Source organism: Petaurus breviceps, unplaced genomic scaffold, assembly GCF_028583685.1.
Source record: "Petaurus breviceps papuanus isolate PSGF00001 unplaced genomic scaffold, PetGlider_PUasm1.0 118, whole genome shotgun sequence".
Lineage (NCBI taxonomy): Eukaryota > Metazoa > Chordata > Mammalia > Diprotodontia > Petauridae > Petaurus > Petaurus breviceps.
Genome location: NW_027185616.1, coordinates 989,283 through 996,792, shown reverse-complemented (window position 1 = coordinate 996,792; position 7,510 = coordinate 989,283).

Sequence of the window (7,510 nt, the reverse complement as noted above, 5' to 3'; positions counted from 1 at the left end):
TCGAAATGCCTACATGCAAAAACTCAAAGGGGAATATGAATTGGTTTCAAGCCCAGAAAAACCTTTTGGAAGAGCTCAAAAAAGATTTAAAAAATGAAATAATAGAGGTAGAAGGAAAATTGGAAAAGGAAATGAGAGGTATACATACAAAAAAGAGTCAACAGCTTGGAAAAGGAAGGACAAAAATTGACTAAAGAAAACAATTCTCTAAAAAATAAAATTGCCCAAATTGGAAAAAAAAATCTACTGAAGAAAATAACTCCTTAAAAATATAATTGGCCAAATGAAAAAGGATGTGCAAAAGCTAACCTAAGGAAATAATTCCTTAAAAATTTGAACAGGAGGAGGGGTGTGGAGGTGGCTCAATGAGTAGAGCACTGGCCCTGGAGTAAGGAGGACCTAAGTTCAAATTCAGCCTCAGACACTTAATACTTACTAGTGATGTGACCTTGGGCAAGTCACTTAACCCCAATTGCCCCACTTTCCCTCTTCCAAAAAGCGGAAAAAAAAAATAGAATGGGGCAAGTGGAAGCTAATCACTCTATGAGACATCAAGAATCAGTTCAACAAAATAAAAAGGATGAAAAAGTTGACTTTGATATGATGATATAAAAAATAAGGAGCGAAAAAAGGTTTTTATTGAGAGAAGAGGAAAGGGAGAGGGAGGATAGGGTAAATTACATTACATGAAGAAGCACAAAAAGCCTATTTTGAACTTTACTCTCATTGGATTTGGCTCAAAGAAGGAATAACATACACTCAGTTGGATGTAGAAATTTATCTTATCCTATAAGGAAGTAGGAGGGGAAAGGGGAAAGAATAGGAAGGGGAGCTGATAGAGAGGTGATGGTCAGAAGGAAAACACTGGTGAGGGGGGACATGGAAAAAAGGAGAGAGAAAAGTATAAGCAGGGAGAAAAATAAGATGGAGGGAAATACACAGTTAGTACCCATAACTGTGAAAGGGAATTGGAATACTCTCCCATAAAATAGGAGCAGATAACAGAGTGGATGATAAACCAGAATTCTACAATATGTTGTTTACAAGAAATGCATTTGGAGCAGAGAGATACAGAAAGATTAAAGGTAAAAGGTTGGAGCCAAATATATTATGTTTCAGCTAAAGTAAAAAAAAAATAAATAAATTTAAAAAGGGATGCCAATCCTGATCTCAGACAAAGCAAAAGCAAAAATAGATCTAAGAGATATGGAGAGAAACTACATCTTTATAAAAGGTGCCATAGACAATGAAGTAATATCAATACTAAACATATATGCACCTAGTAGTAGAGCATCCAGATTCTTAGAGAAGTTAAGTGAGCTGCAGGAAGAAATAGACAGCAAAACTATACTAGTGGGGAACTTCAATCTTGCCCTCTCAGAACTAGATAAATCTAACCACAAAATAAATAAGAAAGAAATTAAGGACCAAAAATAGAATTTTAGAAAAGTCAGATGTGTTAGACTTCTGGAGAAAATTGAAAGGAGGTAGAAAAGAAAATAGTTTTTTGCTCAGTGGTACATGGTACCTACACAAAATTGACCACATGTCAGGTCAAAAAACCTCCCAATCAAATGCAGAAAGGCATAAATATTAAATTCATCCTTTTCAGACCATGATGTAATAACATTTATGCGTAATAAAAAGCCATGGAAAGAAAGATTAAAATTAATTGGAAATTAAATAGTCTAATCCTAAAGAATGAGGGGTTAAAGCAAGAAATTATAGAAACAATCAGTAATGTCATCCAAGAGAATGACAATAATGAGACAACATCAATAAAATCAATAAAAAGGAAATCAATGGATTGGGCATGCAACTAAAAAAGAAGCTAGCAAAACAACAAATTTAAAGTCCCCAATTAAATACCAAATTTAGAAATTCTGAAAATCAAAGGAGAAATTAATAAAGTTGAAAGAAAAATATTGGATTAATAAACAAAACTATGAGCTGGCTTTATGGGAAAAACAATAAAATAAATAAACCTTTGGTTAATTTGATTTAAAAAAAAAAAGACAAAAATTAAATTACCAGTATCAAGGATTAAAAAGGTAGATTTACCACCACTTAAAATAATTGTAGAAAATATAAAATATCTGGGACTCTACCTGTTGAGACAAACCCAGGAACTATATGAACACAATTACAAAACCTTTTTCATGCAAATAAAGTCAGACCTAAACAATTAGAAAAAATATCAATTGCTCATGGGTAGGTCAAGCTAATATAATAAAAATGACAATTCTATTTATGTTAATTTACTTATTCAGTGCTACGCCAAACTACCACCAAATTATTTTGTAAAGCTAGCAAAAATAACAGAATTCATCTGGGAGAACAAAGGTCAAGAATATCAAGGGAATTAAAGGAAAAAAATGCAAAGGAAGGTAACCTAGCAATACCAGATCTTAAGCTATATTATTAAGTGGCAATCATCAAAACTATCTCATACTGGCTGAGAAATAGAGTGGTGGATCAATGGAATGGCTAGGTATATAAGACAAAGCAATAAATGACTATAATAACCTACTGTTTGATAAACCCAAAGACTCCAGCATCTGGGATAATAACTCACTATTAGACAAAAACTGCTCAGAAAACTAGAAAGCAATATGGCAAAAACTTGGGATAGACCACCATTTCACAGTGTATACCCAGAAAAGGTCAAAATGTGCACATGATTTAGATAGAAAGGTTCATACCATAATCAAAATAGGAGAGCAAGGAATAGTTTACCTGTAAGATCTGTGGAGAAGAGAAGAATTTATGATCAAACAAAAAATAGAGAACATTATGAAATTCAAAATGGATAATTTTGATTATATTAAATTAAAAAGGGTTTGCCCAAACAAAGCCAATGCAACCATGATTAAAAGGAAAGCAGAAAGCTGGGGAATAATTTTTACAGTCAATGTTTCTGATAAAGACCTCATTTCTAAAGCATATAGAGAACTAAGTCAAATTTATAAGAAAACAATAATAATAATATGTAATAATAAATTCCCCAATTGATAAATGGTCAAAAGATATGAAGAAGTAGTTTTTAGATGAAGAAATTAAATCTATATTAAAAAAACTATCTATGGGCATAAGAAGAAGTGCTCTAAGTCACTTTGATTAAAGAATTACAAATTAAAACAACCTTGAGGTACCACCTCAAACTTATCAGATTGCCAAATATGATAGAAAAGGAATGTTGGAGATGTGGGAAAATTGGGAAACTAATGCATTGTTGGTGGAGTTGTAAATTGATCCAATCATTCTAGAGAGAAATTTGGAACTGTATCAAAAGGGCTATAAAATGATGCATGCCTTTTGATCCAGCAATACCACTACTAGGCCTATATCCCAAAGAAAAAGAGGAAAGTACCTATATGTATAAAAATATTTATAGCAACATTTTTGTGGTAGCAATGAATTGGAAATTGAGGGGATGTCCATCCATTTGGAAATGGATGAACAATTTGTGATAATGGAGTGTAATGGAATACTATTGTGCTATAAGAGATGATGAGCAGGCAGATTTTAGAAAAACCTGGAAAGACTTAATGAAGTGATCCTGAGTAAAGTAAGCAGAACTAGAAGACCACTGTACACAGCATCAGTAACATTGTGTAATGGTTAACTATGATAGACGTAGCTCTTCTCAGTAATACAACAATACAAGACAATCCCAAAAGACTCATGATGGAAAATGCTATCCACATCCAGAGAAAGAACGATAGAATCTGAAGGCAGAGAAAAGCATACCATCTTCACCTTTTTTGTTTTTTTCTTTCTCATGGTTTTTCCCTTTTGTTCTGATTCTTCTTTTAGAACATGACTAATGTGGAAATATATTTAATATGATTGTACATGTAAAACCTATATTAGATTACTTGCTGTCTTTGGGAAAGAGACAAAGTGGAAGGGAGGGAGAACAATTTGGAAATCAAAATCTTATAAAAGTGAATGTTGAAAACTATCTTTACATGTAACTGGAAAAACTAAAATGCTATTAAGGGTGGGGTGAGATAGTGAGATCTATTTTTATAATAACTATCAAAGGTGCTGAAGGATATTTTGGACAGAACTTCCTTCATTTTCTTTAGGTTCTTTCCCAAGGATTCTTCATTTGGAATCTCTGATCTTTATTTTCTTAATACTTTATATCTGTATTTCAATATAATGTATTTCCTTTATTTTTCTATGTATTTTATTTTATGCATTTGAAAACATTCTGAGAAGGGGTCCATAGGCATCACCTGACTGCCAAAGGGATGCAAGATATAAAAATTAAATGTTAAGAATTCTTACTCTAGATGGACCCTCCATCCTTCTGGGGGAAGGTCTAGGCCTCTACTTACAACTTGAAGGGATGACCCTGTACTGAGGAATAAGTCATTTTACTTTGCATTTTATCTGTCAAAAGAAAATGCTAATGATCCAAATTGCATTAAAAAAAAGGTTAGAAAAGATGTTTTCATGTTCTCCAATTCCCACCCCCTCCTCCCCCCAAAAAACAATAATCCCAGCATCCATTGTTGCCAAAGGCAAGGTTTAGATGTATTTGTAGGTAATAGTTTCATGTGGAGGTTAAGTATAAGGGAGAGAGGTTATATAAAAATATGGCTTGCCTAGCCTGGGTGATGGTAGTAAACTATGGTATACCTAACTAGGGGTGGGTAACCTGTAGCCTCGAGGTCACATGTGGCCCTCTAGGTCATCAAGTGTGGCCCTTTGAGAAGTTTCAGTCAAATGACCATACTTGAGGACCTAGAAGGCCACATGTGGCCTCGAGGCTTCAGGTTCCCCACCCCTAAACTATCCATTGGTAGCAAACCTGTGTAATTAAGCTCACACTGCTCTAGTGATCAGAGGACCAGCAACTATCATATTAGCCAATCTGGTAAGTGTGAGAATATACGTCAGCATATCTCTTCACCTTGTCTAGGCCTTTGCTTCCACATCTGCAAAATAATAGGATCAACCATTTGGTGCTAGAACAGGACAATTATAAGCCTTCTGATCTAACAGCTCCTTGTACAGATGAGGAAGTAGGGCCCTGTCACAGTTAACTGACTTGCCAAGAATCACACACACAGAGGGCAAATGTGAATCTGTATCTTCCAATGACTCCAAATCTAGTACCGATTCCATTGTATCACAATGCCTCTCTGAGGGGGCTGGAGCCAGGTATATATAATTCCTTTCAGTATTAACATTTTATTAGGTTATCAAGGGTATATCCTTAGACAAGCAAAATTAAAATCATGTAATGAAAGAACACAGGGCTTGGAATCAGGAAACTTGGTCTGTCTGAATCCTGATTGTCATGTAATTGGTGTGACCTTGGGAAAGTAATTTCCTCTCTTGGGGGTCTCATTCATAAAATGAGCAGCTTGGCTTAGATCTCTAAGGCCCCTTCCAGCTGTAAATTTTATGATCCTAAAAAAATGACTATGCCCTCCCATAAACTGTTTTGTGGCGCCCTTGTCCGAGAAAGAATTCTGGGCTAGAGGGACATGGGGATCCAGTCTGGCATCCCTGATGTTCTTACATAATGGCTCATCATAGTTAATGGGTCATTCAAGACTGATCAAGAAGGAACACCCATGACTCAGAACACAAACACTCTCCATCATGTATCATACTGACTCTCTCTCCAGATGAGAGATAAGGGCAGATGGCCTTGTAACCAGGGGAATGCTAGAGTTGGGGCCAGAAGACTGAATGACTGACCAGAGGAAGGATGTGAAAATAGCTGTGATTATGTAACTGCTCTATGTGAACTGCTTTTGGCTTGAGCAAATCCCCGCACATCTGTTCCAGCGCCTCTGCTGGACAGAATGTCTCTAGGCTGGTCACTCTTTCCCAAGGCTTCTCAGTCTTCCCAGGGGCCATCCATGTCCTCCCTCCCACTCAGGTCTCTCTTCATTAACTCAGAAGCAATCCTGGCTTGGGGAAGCATCATCTTGGTGGCCTCTGTGAGACTTCGGGTAACAACTCCTTGACGTTTTTCTCCTGGGGCTTGGGGGTGGGCGGGTTGCTCTACCATTTTGCTGCCTCACACATCCAATTAGGCGGCATCTCTGAGGGAAGGAAAAAGCTGTTTGTTTCCTTGACAGCAAATACCCAAACTGACTAGAACAATTAGTTTGTCTATTTTAAAACTGAATTTCTATGCTTCCATGGCAACTGAAGTTATTAAAAGATGTAAATTAAAGTATTGTGCAGAGAAGACTATACGGCATTGTAGGAACCTGATTTGGGGGAAAGAACATTAAGAGTTTTAGACCAAGGATATCCCCCATCCCCTCCCCAATCATTTCTAGCCTTGAGCTAAAGCCACCTGTGGGAAAACCTGTCCCACTACTCACACAGTCTGTTTCACAGTTATTAGATAGGGAACAATTACTCTTGCTTCCTTATCTCTTTAAGTCCCTTAAAACTTTCCCTTCATGTGGCACTTAATAGTTTTGCAAAGGTCTCTCACATTGGGGCAGCTAGGTGGTTCAGTGAATATAGCACACGCCATGGAGTCAAGAGAATCTGAGTTCAAATCTGGCCTCAGACACTTGACACTTACTAGCTGTGTGACCTTGGGTAAGTCATTTAATCCCAACTGCCTTACCTTCCCCCCTCCAAAAATGTCTCTCATATGGCTTCATTTGATCCTCACAAATAGTCCCAAGTGGCATTCCAGGTGGGTATTATTGCCTCCGTTTTATTCATGAGGGTACTGACCCCCCCTCCTTCCCCCTCAGAGGTAATATGACCTACTCGTGGTCGCATAGTTTATGTTAGAAGTGGGTCTGAAACACAAATCCATGCTTCTTGATTTCTGAACCATGTATCCTTTCTAAGGCACTGGGATCTTTGATCAACTCCTATATCATAATTTCTTATCCTGGTGTCCTACTTGGCTTCCCAATCATTCTGGATTGACCTGTTCTTAATGAATTTCTAGGTGTTCTGCAATGTTAATCTAGAATGATCATCTGAGAATTTGCTCAGGAATCAATGCCAAATTCACTGCACTAGATTTGGGAGATTTCTCTTCCATTATCTTCTCTTCATTTTTGAAAATTGGGCCAATTTGCCATTTTCCACTCTTTTGATATTTCTGTTTTCTATAATCTTGTGAATATCACTGACAGAGGTTCAGCAACATCAGCTGCCAGTTCTTTCAGGGCTTGAGAATACAGTTATACATATATGTCCCAGAAGTAGAATCCGAATCTGGAACTGGGGATTGTTCTCCAAATTTTGCCAAATATCTACTCACCAAAGTCAACCTCGGCCCTGCTTCAGTAGTCCAAACCCTTCCAAGTTACCCCACACAATTTTGTTCTCCTTATGTAGCTCAAGTCTTTCTTCTCTTACTCTTTCTTGTACCATCTTCTCCCTCAGATGCTGGATATAGAATGTTCATATGGCAATGCATGTGCACATATATCAATTGCAGAGGGAGAGAGAGGGATAGAGAGAGAGAGAGAGAGAGAGAGAGAGAGAGAGAGAGAGAGAGAGA